At 47.0% G+C, this 20944-nt stretch overlaps 1 protein-coding gene across 1 annotated transcript in view; it reads right to left on the reverse strand.

Annotated features, from left to right (window-relative positions):
* Positions 1-20944, reverse strand: part of LOC138515433 (uncharacterized) — a 239363-nt gene that overhangs the window by 217097 nt on the left and 1322 nt on the right. The window contains 1 exon segment of the mRNA XM_069630276.1: positions 12028-12103. The gene's annotated coding sequence lies outside the window, so the exon portion shown is untranslated.

Consider the following 20944-nt stretch of genomic DNA (forward strand, 5'->3'; position numbering starts at 1 on the left):
TTCAACTGTTATATCAAATCCAAAGAGTAGCAGTTCGTCTGAAGCATTCAAAATGGTATTACAGACTGAAGCGGAGGAAATATGCAATAGGACTTCGTCGCAACAGCGTTCCGTTGCATATTCTACGATTCTTATGTTGTCAGACGGGATTGTTCGGAGTGATGGAATGCAGCTGAATAATTTCAGCACGTTATTGCGATTCAAGTTCAATTCTTCATCTTCCTGATGTAGATTTTGTAATATCAATTTACAGTTCAAGGAACTATTACCGGAACGTAATGATGTAGAAGCATGCGAAGAATAATGCACTTGCTCGTTTCCTTGGGATCTGGTATATTTGGGGTTCATCATTGACAGCGTTTTTTTTTCGCATTTTGCTCAGATACCGTTGACACGTGAACAGACTTCTTAGCCTTGTACACCTCCGAAGTTGAGGTTTGCAAGGGTCCGGCAGGTAGAGCTTCCGGGACCACGCTGGAATTGGATGTCGGTTGATCATTTGAGACCTCATCAGAATAAGTGGAGAGTTCACAGATGTCAATCGAGGCACTTGAGGATTTACTTGTGATGCTTTCTGGTCCTGAATCAACTCTGACGCTTGCTGGAGGGAATTCCAATTCGACTAAGGTCCTTAGTGAGTTTCCCTTCAGTATGTACCCTTTTGAGGGCACTCAATTTGGACGGCTCTGTGTGGGAGAATAAACCTGACTTGATTTCTGCAGGTACATTTCGGATAAAGTTTTCTGGCTTCTGAGACCGTACACCTTTCTTAGTGATGGGCCCCTTTTTTCTTTGCGTTGATTGCAGTGGTTGTCGAGTTGGGATACTATATACATTCTTTGTTGTGGCCTCTATTGATTTGGCTGATCCTTGAAAAATTCCAAAGGACACCGAGGGCATTGCGGGTGCGACACTCGAAATTTGATCTTTCATTTGTTGGGCCGTTGTTTCGAGTAAAGCTGGAACATTACAAGGCATGTCCAGATTTATATGTTTTGCTAAGGTGTTCACACCGAGTGAAGATGTTTTTTGAGGAGGCTCCTTAGATGTTAATTCTACCTCTGTTCTATTTATGGACTGTTCATGTGAATTGCTCGCGTCTTGAGACAAGTTTTTAGATGTTGTGATTGAAGTTACATCGTTTCTTCCGGCAGGCGTTAAGTCATTTTTTTGTGCCTCGATGTTTAAGCTAGTCATGTTAGAAGAGTGGCGCATCCATTTCACTGCCTCAAGTAAGCCATCAGATAAAGAATCATTCTGACAATTATGGCGTGCGGCAAGATCACTTAATCGCTCTTGCCAGCGCAAAGTGCGTTCTGCTTCCTGTGCCAGCTGGACTTGCAGGAAGTGTGTTGCCGAGTCAAAACTGTCCATCTTTTCCTTTAATGAAATGATGAATGATGTCTGATCTTTGTGGGCCTCATGGAGGGGCTCATACATCTTCAAAAATGGCAGAAGAGCTGCGGATGAGGCAGCTAAGACATTGTTATATATCTGCATTGCTGCCGCTGATGAGACTTGGTTTCGACTCAGCACCGGTCTTGTCCGCTGAGCTTATATGTGTGCTATTCTTTGTCTCCAAATTGGGGTCACTTATTAATGATAAGTTTCCAGTTTCATTCGTCGCAGAGACTTACAGTGAATATAAGTGGTCTGATCGTGATCCACTGTTTCTCTGTGAGGACGATGATGTTGTTGTGTGGGGTTGGGTTCGAAGTTTGCTTAAAGGTAGACTTGTTACCCGATCTGCTCCATCGTTTGATAGGCGATTGTCGCGTGATAACAAGCCATTTTTGTGGCATTTCCCCGTTGAAACACTCATGATCTGCTCGAGGTTTTTTCGATGTTTCTGAATTAAGATTGTTGTTGTTGCGGGATAAATCAGCGTGAGGTCTTTCCATTGCACGTCCTGATAAAAAATTGCATGTTCGTTGCTTTGCGTCTTCTTCGTCAAATGGGAACCGTGGGTAGGTGGACATGCTGTATGATGGTATTTGTGCAGCTGGTTTTGTGTTATCTACCCACCTGGACTCTTTTGGTTGATCTTTCGTGTTCACCTGAAGAGGGTTTTTTGTCGTCATATTAGTTACTGACGAGCAGCCTGCCAAAATTGTTTCATCATTATCAGCAGAGTCGATGAGTATTACGGGCAGCGCTGTGTATGTTGTTACAGCTAGGTCATTCAATATTTCGTTTTCAACCTCGTCTTGTGAGACTTCCATTAACTCTGCGTCCCTTCATTCAAAGGCGGTGAAGAACTCAAATATTTCGGATTGGATTGGCTCGGATGACATTGGATTTGTTATACTATGGTTGAGAGGGGGTAAGTCAAGCAAGGTTAGTAGAGGTCTTTGTAGTGGAATGGCTAGATTGACAACCTCGTTATCCAAAGCTGCGGGTACAGCAATAGCCTCGGCTTCACTTTCAAGTGCGCCTTTGGACCCGCTAGAGCCCTCAGAGTTGTTTGGATAACTTTGCGCAGCGTCCGAAGCTACGATGGCATCAAAAAAGGTTCCTGGTAGTATTTGAGTCAGCGGGGACTTGAATCAGCAGACAGTTAGAAATGTCAGCGTTTTCAGAGGTAACAGGAAGACTGATAATCGTCTCTTCTACGACTCCAATTTCATTAATAGGTATGTGCGCATTCTCCACGTTCATCACAGGGCAATTTCCCGGGTTTTTACTCATTACTAAAGGGGACATGTTGTCTGCTGATAAGTTAACAGTTAGTAGGATCAGGTTGTAAACAAGGATCTACTAATTTCTTTGACACTTGTATACGTGATACGGTGCTTACCTTGGATGTCTCAGGACAAGAGTCTGCTTTTAAAGCGGTCCAGGGATTCTGCATCTGACGTTGTTGGATAGTCTTGTGTCTGGTTTGTGGCCCAGCCTGGCCCCCCTGTTCTGATTGTGCAGTCATTTCAGTCACGACACTGTACAACTCACAGCCTCGACCAGACCTAGACTGACTCTACACTAATTCCCTTTTTGGTGCACACCAGTGCGCCAAACAGTCGCTCAACAGTCACTGGGCTTGTCTCCTGACAGGCTTAACGCTGCAAGGGTGGTAGCCTCCGAGCTTTGATGAAGTTCAGAGTCACGTGATCGGGTCACGAGTGCACTGTAGCCCCACCTCCTCCAGGAAGCGCGTTGGTTCTGCGTTGCCGGCAAGAGCCTAGGACAGCTCGCAATGCCGGGTAAGAGGAGTAGCTTCAACTGCTAACAAGAGTTCATTTTTCGAAACGTACTATGCGTTCGAAAAGGACTGTATGTGCTTTACTCTACGAATACAGAAACTCACAGGTTTCCTATATCGGTCAAACACTAATTTTTATTTATTTTATTTTTGCATTTGTAAAGCGCCACGCAGCCCAGAGGCACCAGGGCCCTGTTTCAAGAAAATGACTTAGTTACAGTACAATAGAGAGTGTTTATATCACCAGCAGTACAACTTCGATTGCTTTACATGTTTTTCAAGCGGGACCGAATTCAGTTAAGGGCAAGCCTTAACATACATGCTTAAGCAAACAATAGTTGCTTAGATGCATTTTACAGTATTCTATTACATCAGCTGCAAAATAATAGGATATGTAGTGTGTGTACATACACACACAGTATTGACACTTAGGCTAAAGATGCAACCGATATCAAAACCTACGAAAAATGGGTTTAGGTCGAAATGACCGGAAAAAAAAAAAATGAAACGACCAAAAGTTCTAAAAATGCTACCACCAAAGGATCGAACACCAAAAGAACCTTTGGTGGTAGCATTGAAAAAAAAACAGGGGCTTCGGGGGTGTCCCCTGCATTGCCCCGCTTAGTATACTTTATGGTATAGTGAGCGAGGGCTGCGGGGGACACGCCCGCAGACTTCCATGTAAAAAAATAAAAAAGGACCCTGCAGTGCCAGGAACCCAGTGTGAAGATGAAGGTAATTGGGGTTTGTTTATGTTGGTGGTGTGGGTGGGGGTGTGTTGGGGGGTGTTATGGGTGTGTTGTGTGTGTGTGTGTGAGAGAGTGTGTGTGTGTGAGAGTGTGTGTGTGAGAGTGTATGTGTGTGTGAGAGAGTGTGTGTTTTAGCAAATTATCGGGGCTGAAATGACCGAAAACAAAGTGTTTGAACTTTTGGTCATTCGAGCACTTCGTTTTCGGATATTTCGGCCTTGACAATTTTGCATTCGGTCAAAACACTTGGATTCCGGGAAATGTACAGCTCAGTGTTGCAATTTACATACATGAAGAAAAGTGACTACATATTAGCACATAGAGGTGGGTCCTGACCGCCAAGCAACCAATCAGAATGTTCAGAGTGCAGTAAATAACTACTGGCATTGAATGCATTCGGGCTTCAAAAGCATAACTCGGCGGCGAGCCATTATTGCATGATAATGACCCCTCCCTCGATCTATAAGCCTGCAGCGAAACACTTCACCACATTTCTGAAGTGCATTGTCACTAGAGCACGCCTTCTAGGTGAACTCCCAAAGCAATCGACCGCCTGCCCCCATGTTCAGACTGTTTAATGGTTTCAAAAGGTGTATTAATATAGTTATAGCCAACGTGGCTTTGTAATTAAAACAAAACATCATATACATTACATCATTTACCAATACTTTCTATGATATAACACATATCAGCTGGTCCCTACTGTGATGCTGGAAATGCATCTGAGGGACAGGGCCTCTGAATCCTTGTCCTTTTTCTGTTTTTACCGTGTGTTCTGTTAGGTTTTCTGCCCCGGAGTCCATGTGGGACTCCTGGCAGTGCAGCTCTCTCTTTTGGTTTGGTGAACAGACCCATGGGATACCCTTATGGCGCCCATGGGTAGGGGTACAACCCTGTGCCCCTAGTGTATGTTTTTGGGCACCTGTGGGTGGCCCCAGAGCAGGGTATGGGCTGGTGGCAGCTCCGCGCTGAATATGACAGGTGCTCCGGGTGTCCTCCATTTTGGGATACCCAGGCCCTGCCATTGGGATCTGTCGATTCCTGATAGAAAACAAGATGGCCCCTGTGGCCTCTTGCTTTCTATAGCCTGTTATCGTGTTTTCCCAAAGTCCTGGGAAGCCCTGTCTCTGTCCCTTCCACCTGACTGGCTGTTGGGTGGAAGTTCCATGTAGGGTATTGTTGTGAAGGCCCAGCTAGACTGACTGGAGCCTTCCCAGTGACTGTATGTTGTGGGTACCTCCTGTGGGTGGGACCTGGGTGAATGGGGTGTGTGACCGATATACACTTCTTGTTGTGGTTGTCTGGTTTCTGGCATGAGAGACAAAGACCGAGACAACCCTGCCCGAAACTGGCCTGAATGCAGTGTGTAGTGTTGAATGGCTGGGTACTTGTCCCAATCCACATTCCTTGTTGTGAGTGTCTGGAAGGGAGGAGTGTGGCCTGAATGCACTGTGTACCTGATTGGCTGACTGACTGCATGAATGCCCTGCAGTATGATTGGCTGCTGAGTGTGTGCCAGCAGCGTGGATGAGAGAGAGGATAGTATATCTGGGGACCTCTCACCACTGGAAAAAAAGTGTTCAGAAGGGACCTTTGGTTAAGAAGCGACCATTGTGCTCTTACAGCAGCCGGGGAGCCGAGTCTCCACTCTACGAGTAACTGGAACTGCTGATCCTCGACGTCCATGTCATGATCTCTGCTTCCAAAAGGTCAGGGTTTTCCCAACTCCCTTGGAAGCAGATCCATAACCCAGGTTCCGAGTGCCAACCAATCCCAATTGGGACCTTTTGGACCCAGTCCTGGCGCCAGTGGCACCAGGCTCATAAATATGCCCAGTCCCAGCGCTGGAAGCGCCGGGCTCATAATGCTTGGGTGGACTTACCTGCAGCAGACCATGCTGCTTACTTGCCTGCCAGTTGAGCCTCTGATCCTCTTCTGTTTGGAACTACTTTTCCTGTTGGGTGGGGCTGGAGCCACTCCCTAGATTCAGAACACTGGAACTCTTCTGGAAGGCAGGAACTCTTTACTTACCAGGAACTCTTTTCTTACTTAGGCGTGGCTGTGGAAGGAGACACCTAAGCACTACAGGAGGCTATTTAAACCACACCCGGTGGATGAATCTTGCTTTGCGTTATTCTGCACCCTCTGCAGCAGAACGCTCATCGTGTCTTCTGCATCCGGTCCTGGGCCTAAGGAAAAAGGCTTACCATCCTGAATCCAGTCTTCAGCAACACCTATAAAGACAAGAAAGAACAGGTTAGCATTCCGGCATCTGAAAGGCAAAGGCTTACCTAATCTTCGTGCGCTCCGGAGGTCTTCACACTGCATTCCGGCATCTGAAAGACAAAAGCTTACCAACTCTTCGCACGCTCAGGAGGCCGTCGGCGCTGCATCCCGCATCTGAAAGACAAAACAAGGTGCGTTTAAAGACATTGGGGAACTTTGATACTCACGTGCCATTACTCCTTTCCACATCTAACCCAGTGGGTATCCCGGCACCCTGCAGCCGCTCCGAACTTTTACCTGCAAAATAAAAAGACAGTTAGAGCGCATCGTGAAGCTGGCAACAAGCGCTTACTTACGTGCTTCCAGGCGCTTCTATCCATCACACGGGCTCCATCTTCAACTCACTTGAGCCCGTCATCCGCCATCGCCGGAACCCTGCAAAACAAGAGACATCATTATTAAAGACTTTAAAGACATTTGAGTTACTCGAAACTTACCGTTCGTGCAGTAAACGACGGACAGCAGTCCTCTGAAGTCAAGAGGCCTGCGCTACCTATCCAGTGAAGAAACTGGTTACAGCACCCTGCCCCGAGGCAGATGGAGAGCTCGGCATTCACTTACCTAAGGTGAGAGCGTTAACCTGTGGGGGGTCTACAGGAGAGGAGAAGGGGAAAGAGATAGGGACACCCCAATAACCCCAGTTCATTAACCCCGTATTTTCTATCTGCAGACATCTTACTCTGCACGTCAGGCATACAGGGCACAGAGGTCCAGCCCAAAGAGCCAACCGGGTGCTGCACATCACCTTTGAAGATACGGTAGTCGCCCAGTCAAGACCGGCGCCTCTGCGAGAATCAGGTGAGCGTTACAGTCCAGCTGGAAGAAGAAGACTTGCTGTGGCATTTGCTTCGACCGATCTGAAGGCTGACGAGATCGTCGAGGGCTGACCCGAGAGAGGACCTGGTAAGGCGCCCTCTCCCCGTGCTCCGAGGGACCATCGAGCACCGCTCCATCTTCGCCGAAGCGCCCTGGAAGACAGACCCTCGAAAGGCTGTCGACCCGAGACGGGACCGCTGAGGAGATCGAAGTGAAGCACCCGGACATCGACGCCGTCGAAGTCCATTGCCGTCGACCAGGGTTCACAGGTTTGTGTAACCGCTGGAGGCCCGTCGAAGTTGTGTTGCCCAGCCGTGGGAACCACTTGACGCCGTGCCACCGACGACCGGAGCCGTCCGCTCCTTTGCCTAAGAACATTCAATCGAAGGACTCTCTCGACCGCATCATCGACCGCTTATCCTGCCGGAGAAAGTCGAGGCCGACCAACGCGCCGAGGAGTAACTTGCCGGTGGGTTTCCCGCCACCCAACGACCTCAAAGACTTGGACGATTCGACGCCCTTGCTGGGTTTCAGTCTCTACAATCTTTGCGGTCCAGAACTATTGTCATCGAGGTGCCCCGCACACCTCCGCCTTGCAGGACGCCGACGTCTCGACGCCGACGAGCACCGCTCGGACGAAGCTGCCGCCTCTTCGACATCGTTCTACCTCGTTTGTCAACGGACGTTCGACGCCCCCTGCCTCCCGCCTGAAAGGGAAGGCATTCAAGAAGGGCCGTCGATTCCCCGTCGCCGAACAGCGAGTCCGTCGACGTTTTGTCGACGCCTTCGAAGAGCTCGACTCCACCAGGTACATTGGGGGGGTAAAAACATTGTAGGAGAGAATAAGACTTGCAGAGCAATGTATGGACTGGGCTTGTGCTATATCTTTCTTTACAGGTTGCCCAGGTGGGGGGATCTCCACACAGAACTGTGCCCAGTGGTAGGGGTCAGTATTCTGCCTATTGCTCAACCATCTTATTTTCTCTCCTCTCTCTATTGCTGGTTTCACTCTATTGGTCTGTGTGGCATCGTACAGTATTGTTCATGCACTTCAATGGGATCTAGGGTGGTACCACTTTAGGATTGTAAATATTTGTCATTGTAGATTTTGCCAGAGTACAAAGTGAGTTATCATGATGAATGTACATAACCTTAACTATTGATTATATAAAGACTGTGTTCTAACCAATACAGAGTGTGGACATTCCTTTGTGGGGGCTTGGGGATACACTGTACTTAAGAACCAGCCTGCATCACCTCCTGAGAAGCTAGGCCTTGATTGCTCGACCATTGCTACCGAATAGAGAATCTTGGCTGGGGTCTCCTGTGCCTCTCCTCCACCATATAGGGAGTGGGAGTACAGACACCCCCCACCGGTCGTAGAGGCCCGTCTCTCGCACCTACTCTAGACACTTTAAAATCTCCTACCATCTCCAAATAAATAAGATTAAGATCATCACCAATCATAAATGTGCACCATAAACCATCAATCTCATTAAAATCAACCAAATTATTAAAAACGTGTGTTTCAACTTCATTGGACAATTATCAAGTGTTTGAGAGACCCAGTCTCAACCCTGCCGCATTGGCAGCAGTAGCGCATCTCACAACAAACACCCCTTCTTGCACCCATGGTCGCAAGAGCTACTGAGGTGTTGAATTTCATAATCAAGTAGGGTCGAAACGTTCTTACACTAGGGTATGCCGTAATGTACTTTGGCAGAGATGTTCAAGTCAGCCTGGCTTGACAATAAAGCACACTATGTACTTCAGTTGCAAGTTTGACTATATTATCTTCCTAGGTGTAATCTCGCAGTTTCCTTTTTAGCCAGGACTGGAGCCCTCCTCTGTCTGTGGTACGAGTAAAGCCTACAGTCCATTTCTCATAGATGGTTTTAAGCGTACCCATTGGGCCAATTAGTGAGCAATTGACCAACCACAGAAATGCCTCGACATAGGTAACAATGATGGTATCATTTTCTCATTTGTACTAATTATCAAAAGAACATCACAAATTGGCTTAAGTATGCAGACATTATGCTTTTATGTCAAACTCAAGATATATATATTACACAGACATATTCAGGGGCATACAATCTGGCTTCGAATGCTACAAGCTGTGCACAATATTTAAGACCCCATATCACAACTGCATATTGCAAGATAGCTCTTATTTTAGCCATATAAATGATTAGTATGGCGTGTGCGGAGTACCCCACGTTTCTGCCTATTAAGACACCAAGAGCATTAGCGGCTACTTGGCAGCGTAATTTTAAAGATGTGCAATGCAAATTCCAATTCAATGTGTCTTCCATTGGTATACATAGGTATTTATGGGTGTGTGCTTGTTCAAGATTCTTATTACACAGTTTCCACACAAACTTCTTTGATATTTTTTAACCGTAAATATCATGACCTTACTCTTCTCTATGTTGATAGACAAACCATTTGAGCTGGAGTAAGCAGCCAATACATCCAGCATCCGCTGTAGGCCTGTGGGGGTATATAGTCTTCAATCAGCAGGTTGTCCGCATAGGCAGCCAGTCGATGACAGCAGTACTCAGCTACAATGGATTAGCCCGTTATGTTTGTAAAGGCTACTTGCATTTCTGCAAGATACAGATTAAAAAGAGTTTCTGCCCCTACGCAGCCTTGCTTAACACCTCTACTAGTCAGCAACATAGCACTCTACCAGTCAAATTCATTCTCAATATCAGAGTAAAGTAACATCAGCATTTTTAGCAAGCCTTTTGGGATGTTTCATGTGTTTAGCTTCTGCCATAAACGGTTCCTCCAAACCATATCGAAAGCGGCAGCGAAATCGATGAAGGCAGAGTAAACATAAGTTCTCTGCGCTTCCATGCATGTTCGATTGTCGATGACAGAATGATTAGGTTATGTGTTATGCTAGCTTTTGATCTAAAACCTTTTTGGTTTGGAGGCAAGATTTTGTTTTCAACTATCCATGTGTTAAGTTCAAGAAGTAACACGCGTGCGAAGATTGGAGGGAATGTCGAGCATAGCTAACATTCGGAAGTTGGCTGGGTTGTCCAAGGCCCCTCTTTTGTAGACAGTGAGAATACGATTGACATTCCACGTCTTTGGGGTCATTCCAGTCTTACCGAAGTGTGTAAATTAGAGGTGAAGAGCCACCGCCTATAGTTCTGGCTCCATTTTCAACAATTTGATACAGACCCCATTGGGCCCAGCAGCTCGAGAATTGTAGAGGTGCTCTATTACGCGTCATACATCTGATATTTTTACCTTACATTCCCAACACTTCGGCAAAGGGAAAATATCTTTTGTATCTTCAGCACGACCAAGAGTTGCTTTTATGTGGTCGCTCCATTTCACTTCCAGGATACAATTTATGGTTAATTCTCTTTTTCCACGCATCAAAATCTGCCACATCCCTAGAGAGTTATTAGATAATGCCAGCTTGGCCATTTTTGTTCCATTGATTAATCTCACACTGCCTCTTGGGCTGCGTCAACCATTGTTGATAGTTCCTGCTTAACAGGAGGTTACCATCTTACTAACCGATACGACATTTGCCCCACTATTTCGCTGAGCAACAATGGTCGCTATGTCACAACTCAGTCTTTTTTGCTGTACCATACAGCTTGTCGTGATCTTGCCTCAAGCAAATACATTTATTCGAACGCTCCATACCAGTTTTATAAGTTCTACTGTCTAGAACCTGTGTGCGAATGGTTTCCATCATTCGAGAAAAATTTTCCATTTTCATTTCCTTTGTGTCTGCCCCCTCCATTCCCTTGGCTATAAACCGTGGTACCACGTCCTGTCCTACACCGTTAGCAGAATAGAGGTTTTGCTGATGCCAATGGATGCAATTTTGTGCCTCGTTCAAATACAGGAGTCCATTGCAATCACTGTCCTCTCTTCCTGGTGTTATGGAAGGGAATACCAGTCAAGACCACAAGGGCAGATGATCACTCTCGTCCCGCCTTACTATGCTCAGTCTTTGAGGTAATCTAAACCACTTAGATTAGAGAACAGTCAATTGTGGTCACAGACCTCCCTTCTATCCTAGTAAATGCCAAATTGGCATCGCGTTAAATTGAGGATGTCATGGGAAGCTAGGGGTAAATCCCACATCTCCCCTTCATTACTAGGATTAGTGCACTTTGGATGATACAATCATCATTTAATGGGAGGGCGCCAATTTTTGCAATGAAGTCACCGGCCAACCATATTGGATGGCAATGGGTGTACTGTCGGAGTAAATTCCCCACCGCCCTTGCGTTCTCTTTTGTCGCCACCATGGTCGGTGGGTCATATATGTTCATGACAAGGATCACAACATTTAGATGGCAAACGTCGGGAGAGGATTGTTTCAGCCTTACTATACTGCATAGGGATTTAACTATTATGAGCAGCCCACCTTTGGTCTTCCCTTTGGCCCGTCTGGCTATTTGATGTACCGTACTACGGCCGTCAAATAGCACCTCTGATGTTAACCACGTTTCTTGCCGTGCTACTATTCTAAAGAGATCTAACATAGATATCAAGCCTTCCTCCTCAAACATATGAGCATGTCCCCTCGTATTCCATGTATACATTGTTGCTATGTTAGCAGTGTCATCAACGCTCAGCTGAAAAATATGGTTTATAGCTTGCAGGCATCCACTGCCAGTACACTTCTGGAGCGACCGCCTTACCTTCTACTGATGATACATTTACGCCATCCTCAGCTGTCTTTGAACCACTCAATGTTGGTTCAGAAGTGCCTCTTACTGACCGGCTAATCATTTGGGCATGGCCCTGCGCACCCATTTCTAGTTGAGCACTTAATGAATCGGTTGTAGGTTTATTAGAACAACTATTTTCCATCAATGACGGGCGACTTTATCATTGGGATTAATGCTATTGTTGTCAACTCCCAAAGCAATCGACCGCCTCCCCCTATGTTCGGACTGTTTAATATAGTTCAGGTTGCAGCGAGGAGATACACACCTTCCTTTCCGCATGCTTCAGTTTCTCAGCTTTCAGAAGTGGCTGCACAGAGACATGTTGCCGCTATAAGGCTCACCTAGACAAGCAAGAAAACATCAGACGTTAGTGGTGTTTAAACACTGCAAGTTGGCAGCTTGTGACCTTTGCAAGGGAACGTGCAATGACAGCAGAGCTCAGTGCATGACTAAGGAGGATGCAGAGTGCTGCTGAAAGATGCTTGGATGTCAACAAGCGAAGCAGCAGCCAGATCTGCCACAGGCCATTAGTGCTGAAGAGGTGACAGTGTATGGGTCTACCGCATAAAGCGCTGCGCTTTAAGCCAATAGCACCATTCAGTACTTCTGCTTCAACATGCTAAAGAAGAGTACCTGCACTCTTGCGCATCCCAATAATACAGATTAGGACATTTCATTACCATGTACAAAAATGAAGGACTAAACTGAGAAGGCACCCATACTCACACCTACCGAACACATACCAAGCATTCCCCCATTCAGGAGATGACTTAGAAAGAAAAAAAGGAACCCTGGATAAGCTTTCACTGGCTACAACGCCTTGGTCAGAGTCCCCGTGTACTGTTCTCCACCGCTGTACGCTTCAAGGGCAATAAGCAGGGCCAAAAAGGCCTGTATTAACAACAGTGCGCCAGAGAAGATTTTGAAGTGCGAGTATTTTACTCCATATTATTTAAAGCTGGGATTAAAATGATTTTTTAGGGAGTAAAAATGTAATCCCTGTTCCCAATGGGGATATTTTATAAGCGAGTAAAGGTTTTTTGTAATAATGTTAGCACCTAGTTATTCATAAACATTAAAAAAAAAGATACATGTTTAGTTCTACCAATCAGGCAGTAATAGTCGTTTCGTCCTGTGGTACTATGTGCACTTCTGGTCCAAACATATCCATGGTGCTTTGTGGGTGAAAGCAGGGATCACAAGGTCCTACGTGTCCATTTCCTATATTTTTTTTTTAAACAGTGGAGTGCAAGGAGCTTGCGTTAACATTCCTGGGAACCTTGGATTTGCTACAGGAACTATTGTCTTACCCATTTGCTGCTGCACGGGTGCACTTTACCTCGACACGCATCCGCTTTAAAATCTATGATCAGTGTGGAGCACCAGGAGAGTGCTGCTAGCACTGCTGTTGGCGCCAAACATGACCTGTTCATGTAATATTTAAGTGGGTGAGTGCTGCATTAGGTTAGACTCATTTGTATGCCAAATCGCCTTCGCCTGCAAGACCCGCCCGGCACTGCACTTTTTGCAGGGGACCGGTGGATTTGTTCTCCATGTCCCTGAGTAAGTGGGAACCTTTCTTTTACTCCAACCCTGGGATTCATGTTTGTGTTTCTCCATGCTTTATGATATTTACTATACGCCCAGACCCTGAGCTGGCAAGGCGCAGTTACAGACCGTTTAAAAAGTGGCTACAGGAATCATTGCAGATAGTTACACAATGGGTTAATGAACAATTACAATCACAATCAAATGAAAACAACAAAGTACAAACAATTTGTGGTCGGTACTGACAAGGAATCTAATCAGAGCAAGACCAGAAGAGTGGGGAGACTGGGATGTAGACAGGCCAGGTTAGGCTGTGTGGAGTCTAATCAGAGCTAGGGGACCGGAGGAGTGGTGAGACTGGGATGTAGACAGGCCAGGTTAGGCTGTGTGGAGTCTAATCAGAGCTAGGGGGTCAGAGGAGTGGGGAGACTGGGATGTAGACAGGCCAGGTTAGGCTGTGTGGAGTCTAACCAGAGCTAGGGGACCGGAAGAGTGGGGAGACTGGGATGTAGACAGGCCAGGTTAGGCTGTGTGGAGTCTAACCAGAGCTAGGGGGTCAGAGGAGTGGGGAGACTGGGATGTAGACAGGCCAGGTTAGGCTGTGTGGAGTCTAATCAGAGCTAGGGGGTCAGAGGAGTGGGGAGACTGGGAAGTAGACAGGCCAGGTTAGGCTGTGTGGAGTCTAATCAGAGCTAGGGGGTCAGAGGAGTGGGGAGACTGGGATGTAGACAGGCCAGGTTAGGCTGTGTGGAATCTAATCAGAGCTAGGGGACCAGAAGAGTGGGGAGACTGGGATGTAGACAGGCCAGGTTAGGCTGTCTGGAGTCTAACCAGAGCTAGGGGACCGGAAGAGTGGTGAGACTGGGATGTAGACAGGCCAAGTTAGGCTGTGTGGAATCTAACCAGAGCTAGGGGACCAGAAGAGTGGTGAGACTGGGATGTAGACAGGCCAAGTTAGGCTGTGTGGAATCTAATCAGAGCTAGGGGACCAGAAGAGTGGGGAGACTGGGATGTAGACAGGCCAGGTTAGGCTGTGTGGAGTCTAACCAGAGCTAGGGGACCGGAAGAGTGGGGAGCCTGGGATGTAGACAGGCCAGGTTAGGCTGTGTGGAGTCTAACCAGAGCTAGGGGGTCAGAGGAGTGGGGAGACTGGGATGTAGACAGGCCAGGTTAGGCTGTGTGGAGTCTAATCAGAGCTAGGGGGTCAGAGGAGTGGGGAGACTGGGATGTAGACAGGCCAGGTTAGGCTGTGTGGAGTCTAATCAGAGCTAGGGGACCGGAAGAGTGGGGAGACTGGGATGTAGACAGGCCAGGTTAGGCTGTCTGGAGTCTAACCAGAGCTAGGGGACCGGAAGAGTGGGGAGACTGGGATGTAGACAGGCCAGGTTAGGCTGTCTGGAGCCTAACCAGAGCTAGGGGACCGGAAGAGTGGGGAGACTGGGATGTAGACAGGCCAGGTTAGGCTGTCTGGAATCTAATCAGAGCTAGGGGACCGGAAGAGTGGGGAGACTGGGATGTAGACAGGCCAGGTTAGGCTGTGTGGAGTCTAACCAGAGCTAGGGGACCCGGAAGAGTGGGGAGACTGGGATGTAGACAGGCCAGGTTAGGCTGTGTGGATTCTAATCAGAGCTAGGGGGGGTCGGAAGAGTGGGGAGACTGGGATGTAGACAGGCCAGGTTAGGCTGTGTGGAGTCTGATCAGAGCTAGGGGACCGGACAGGCCAGGTTAGGCTGTGTGGAATCTAATCAGAGCTAGGGGACCGGAAGAGTGGCGAGACTGGGATGTAGACAGGCCAGGTTAGGCTGTCTGGAGTCTAACCAGAGCTAGGGGACCGGAAGAGTGGTGAGACTGGGATGTAGACAGGCCTGGTTAGGCTGTCTGGAATCTAATCAGAGCTAGGGGACCGGAAGAGTGGCGACACTGGGATGTAGACAGGCCTGGTTAGGCTGTCTGGAATCTAATCAGAGCTAGGGGACCGGAAGAGTGGCGAGACTGGGATGTAGACAGGCCAGGTTAGGCTGTCTGGAGTCTAACCAGAGCTAGGGGACCGGAAGAGTGGCGAGACTGGGATGTAGACAGGCCTGGTTAGGCTGTCTGGAATCTAATCAGAGCTAGGGGACCGGAAGAGTGGGGAGACTGGGATGTTGACAGGCTAGGTTAGGCTGTGTGGACTAGGGGATCGGAAGAGTGGCGAGACTGGGATGTAGACAGGCCAGGTTAGGTTGTGTGGAATCTAATCAGAGCTAGGGGACCGGAAGAGTGGGGAGACTGGGATGTAGACAGGCCAGGTTAGGCTGTGTGGAATCTAATCAGAGCTAGGGGACCGGAAGAGTGGGGAGACTGGGATGTAGACAGGCCAGGTTAGGCTGTGTGGAATCTAACCAGAGCTAGGGGACCGGAAGAGTGGGGACACTGGGATGTAGACAGGCCAGGTTAGGCTGTGTGGAGTCTAATCAGAGCTAGGGGACCGGAAGAGTGGGGAGACTGGGATGTAGACAGGCCAGGTTAGGCTGTGTGGAGTCTAATCAGAGCTAGGGGACCAGAAGAGTGGCAAGACTGGGATGTAGACAGGCCAGGTTAGGCTGTGGGGAATCTAATCAGAGCTAGGGGACCGGAAGAGTGGCGAGACTGGGATGTAGACAGGCCAGGTTAGGCTGTGTGGAATCTAATCAGAGCTAGGGGACCAGAAGAGTGGGGAGACTGGGATGTAGACAGGCCAGGTTAGGCTGTCTGGAGTCTAACCAGAGCTAGGGGACCGGAAGAGTGGTGAGACTGGGATGTAGACAGGCCAAGTTAGGCTGTGTGGAATCTAATCAGAGCTAGGGGACCAGAAGAGTGGGGAGACTGGGATGTAGACAGGCCAAGTTAGGCTGTGTGGAATCTAATCAGAGCTAGGGGACCAGAAGAGTGGGGAGACTGGGATGTAGACAGGCCAGGTTAGGCTGTGTGGAATCTAATCAGAGCTAGGGGACTGGAAGAGTGGGGAGACTGGGATGTAGACAGGCCAGGTTAGGCTGTGTGGAGTCTAATCAGAGCTAGGGGACCGGAAGAGTGGGGAGACTGGGATGTTGACAGGCTAGGTTAGGCTGTGTGGACTATGGGACCGGAAGAGTGGCGAGACTGGGATGTAGACAGGCCAGGTTGTGTGGAATCTAATCAGAGCTAGTGGACCGGAAGAGTGGGGAGACTGGGATGTAGACAGGCTAGACTGTTAAATAGCCATGTTTTTAGTAGTTGTTCGAAGATGGAGAAAGAGGATTTGTTTTTCAGATTAATGGGGATTGTATTCCAGAGAGTGGGAGCCAGGACTGGGAAGCTTATTCCTCCAGCCCTGCTACTCTTGTAACGTGGGATGGACAGGAGAAATTCAGCATTTGATCGTAATGCTCTATTAGCTACTTTTTTTTGTAATGGATTTGTTAAGGTATCTAGGTGCTGTATTACTGATACATTTGAGTGTAATACAAAGAGCTTTGAATGTGATTCTGGCTTTGATTGGCAGCCAGTGGACCTCTCTCCTGATGTGAGAGATATGGTCTGATTTTCTTAATCCCAATGATGCTCGTAGGGCTTTATTTTGAATAAGTAGGAGTTTGGCTAAATTCGCCTTTGAGGTGCCTAATAGGAGAACATTGCAATAATCTACTTTAGAGAGTATTTGTGCTCTGGCTACTGTAATGCAATTGGCTAGGGTGAGGAACTGACGGCTAAGGGCTATGAGTTTAGCTGTGTAGGAGGTGGATGAAGCAAGGGCATTGGTGTGCTTTGTCATAGCCAGATTGGCATCAAGGTAAACACCAAGTGTTTTGACTTGTTTAAGGACGGGTATGGTGGTGCCATCGATTATGATTGAGTTGTAGGGGGCCCAGAAAGAATCTCCCATTTTCTCATCATTAAGACAAAGGCTGTTTAGAGCCATCCAATTCTGTATGATTGCATAGATGATATTTATTACGATGGTAACTAAATTGTAATTCCAAGACGGTGGTATGATTATTTGGGTGTCATCGGCGAAGTTGGTACAAATGACACCGATATTATCCAATGCTGCGAATAAGAGTTTGGTGTAGGCGTTATATAGAGTGGGGGGAGAGCCAGGGGCCTTGGGGGACACCTATTGGAACTGGGATAGGATTGGCCGCTTCTTCACCTATGCAGATTCTGGAGGTGCGATCCGCTAGGAAGGATTTTATCCAACATGTTGCTTTGTCAGAGAAACCAAAGTCATTGGCTAGGGTGGTACAGAGTTTTGTAATCCACAAGGTCAAATACTGCCAATAGATCTAATAGCAAGAGAACAAATAGATTCCCTGTATCTCCGATAGCATCCATCTGGATGATTTTGAGATCAAGGAGGGCTGTTTCTGTACTGTGGTTGGGGCGGAATCCGGAATGTCTAGTACCTAGAGGCTGGTTTTCTTCTAGATGTCCTGAATTTGGACATAGGCTATTTTGTAGATAATTTTTAACAGGAAGGGGGCTGTAGTAATAGTATTGTAGTTAGTGGGGACAGTTGGGTAGAGGATGTTTTTTTTTTTTTAAATAGTGGGGTGACCCAGGTTAGCACTAAATGAGGCGTTGATGAAATCAGTAATGATAGGGGTGAGGGTGGGTGCACAGGGTTTGACTAGGTGGGCAGAGAATTGGTCACCTTTGCAGTTAGAGGCTTTTAGTTTAGTTATAGTTTTTAGTACTTGGTCCTAGGTGAATGGTGTAAAGTGAAAGGGTGAGATGGCAATGGAGGTTGTCACTTTAGGGGTGTTGGTGGGGCTGTTTTAATCTGCTAGCAATTTCTGTTTTTTATTGATTTTAGTTTGAAGTAAGTCAATCTTAGAGGCCAGTGCGTTTTGGATTGTGGTGCACCAATCTTTGCTGGCATTGGATGGGGTGGAATTTTGGGGCAGGGTTCTCTATTTCTCCAAGTATGTTAAAGAGTTATTTGGCATCCGAATTAGTATTGGAAATCCTGGTATTGTAAGCATTGGCTTTGTGGCTGATGATAGCTGATTTATATATTCTATTGGCTGATTTGAAGGCATTTTTGGTGTCTAGATTGGGATTTTTTTTATATAGGTGTTCCAGTGATCGTTTGGTGCGTCTGAGAACTACTAGGTCATCATTGCACCAATAACACTTGCTTTTTGCGATTTTACGAGTTTTGGTGGTTATAGGGGCCACAATATCTATGGTGGTGGTGAGGCAGTTCCGGTAGATCTCTGGTAGCAGAGTGGGGTTTTTGGTATTGACTGCACTAGTTTATTATTGAAGATCGGGGAGAGAGAGAGCCGGCTGTGAGTTTGTGGGTGTTTCTCTTTTCGTAGGTCGCCAAGTTATTCACAGTGTCTTTTATTCTACCTGAACAGTTTATAGTAAAATTAATACTATGATGGTCTGACCAGTCTAATGGGAGGATGGAGTCAGTGGTTATTAGTGTATTAACCGTGAGTACCCAGTCGAAGGTTCTTCCTTGAATACGAGTGGGAACATCAATATTTTGGGTGAAATTCATGTCAGAGAGTGCTTCGTAGAAGGTAGCTGCTTTGTTGTCAGTTTGAACGCTGAATCCTAAGTTTAAAATCGGCAAGTACGATACATTTAGTATTGGGTTTGAGATGCGGCATGAGGAGTAGTGGGATGTCAGTGTCAGTGTTAGAGTTTTTGTTGGGAGATCTATAGATGAGCAGAATATTTATGGTGGTGTTGGGGTTCGTTATTTTAGCTAGAAGGAGTTTGTATCCATCTATTTGTTCCAATGCGCAGGATCTAATGAGGAGGTCATCTTTTGCTATAATAGCCACTCCGCCTCCTTGAGAATTACATCTATCGGTCTTGTGGATGTGGAAGCCGGGTGGCAATGCTAGAGACAGGAGAAAGCCCGAGGCTTGGTGTAACCAAGTTTCCGTTACTGCTAGTAGGTCTAATTTAAGATCAATGATGTGGTCATGGATCCCAATGGCATGTGCTCGCAGTAAGCGTGAATTAATGAGGGCACATTTGATTATGGTGGTGTGTTCTAGGGGAGACGGTTTGCTGACACTGGGTGGCTGTGCAGTTTGAGGGGGGTTTTGATTGAAGAATGTACAATTTTGATCTAGGAGCGGCTTAACATGAGGCGGCTGGTTAGTATTAATAGTTGGCAGACCTGTGGCTGCTGGTTTAGTCCGTGATCTTAATCTCAATTGTCCGATTCCACCTAGGATAGGGTTGGAAAAGATTGGTGCTGCAGAGGTCTTTCAATTGAGTAATACTTGGGGTGGTCATGGGCTCTGATGTGGTAAGGCCTGATAGGTGTATTATCCATGGCTTTGTCGTGATCTTAGTCTGTTTAATCGAAGTGCACCCAGAATGGGTTTGGTAACTTTTGGATGAGTGATCAGGAAATCATGAGGTACAGATGAACTATGAGTAAGGGTTGGCTCAAGACCTCTTAACCGTGGTTAAGGTACTACAGGGCTGGGGAGGGAGAGGGAAGGGAGGCATTGCAGGTAGAACGGCATTGGCCAGGGAATGGGGTGATGCCTAGGACAAGCCAATTTAGGGAGACCATTGCCTAGGGGTATGAAGGTGTTTCATGTGCAGGGGGTGCAATTGCAATAGGGGAACATGATCATACATGATCTGTATTAGTAATACAGTTAACATAGTGGATTAACAAGTGGTATACACGTGAATGTATGCAGTTCGTCAACAAAAGACAAGGAGACAGTGGTATTTCAGATAATTACATACAGGTTAACACTCGCGATAACACACAGTGACCAAGGGGATAGCTGGACGTTAAAATAAATAAATAAATAAAAATAAAGTCTGCGATCAAATGTTACAAGACAATACAATACCACGCCCACGCGGTGTGTACTAAAATAGTGATATGGATTTGCAACAGTGATTATCAACAGGTACTGTTCGGTACGGATAATGTTCATCAGCGCTTAACTAAAGCATTTTCTGGTATTGCACAGTGCTATCGTGCCGGTGTGTTTTCAACAAGTGTTATGGCTTTCAGGGTAGTCAATAGTCATAAAACGGTGCTGTGGTTAAGTTACTCACGGGTTGTATGGCGATCGGCGTCCCGACCGTCTCAGACAGGCTCGAGACAGGGTGGCCTTGTGGGTATGGGTATAGCCTTAGGGGGAGGTCCGGCTACTTTGCCTGCCGGCGACAGTGTTGCCAACTCCTCAGTGAAGAAAGTAGCTATTGGCTCCCCTAGAAGTCGCCAGAAGTAGCTAGATGACGTCACTGCCCAATTTGCATAATTACCTCCTCTTTCCCCCTGCAATTTATGGCTTTTACTGTGGCCCCCTCCCCTTTTAACACCTCCCTTTTAAGTTATAAGTGTGTTTTACTGTGGCCCCCTCCCCTTTTAACACCTCCCTTTTAAGTTATTTGTGTGTTTTTACATTACTCCCGTTAGAAAACGGGCGAATTACAGCACTTTTTTCAATTGGTTTGGAAACTTGCATAAATGAGCAAGTCTCCAAACCAATTGAAAAAAGTAGCTAGATTTCTCGCTAGCCGCTTTTTTATGAAAAAGTCGCTAGGGGGGCGTACTTTCTCGCTAAATATAGCGAGAAAGTCGCTAGGTTGGCAACACTGGCCGGCGAATGAATGGTGAATATGGCCGTAGCGTCAGC

Source organism: Ambystoma mexicanum, chromosome 6q, assembly GCF_040938575.1.
Source record: "Ambystoma mexicanum isolate Mex_15411 chromosome 6q, UKY_AmexF1_1, whole genome shotgun sequence".
NCBI lineage: Eukaryota > Metazoa > Chordata > Amphibia > Caudata > Ambystomatidae > Ambystoma > Ambystoma mexicanum.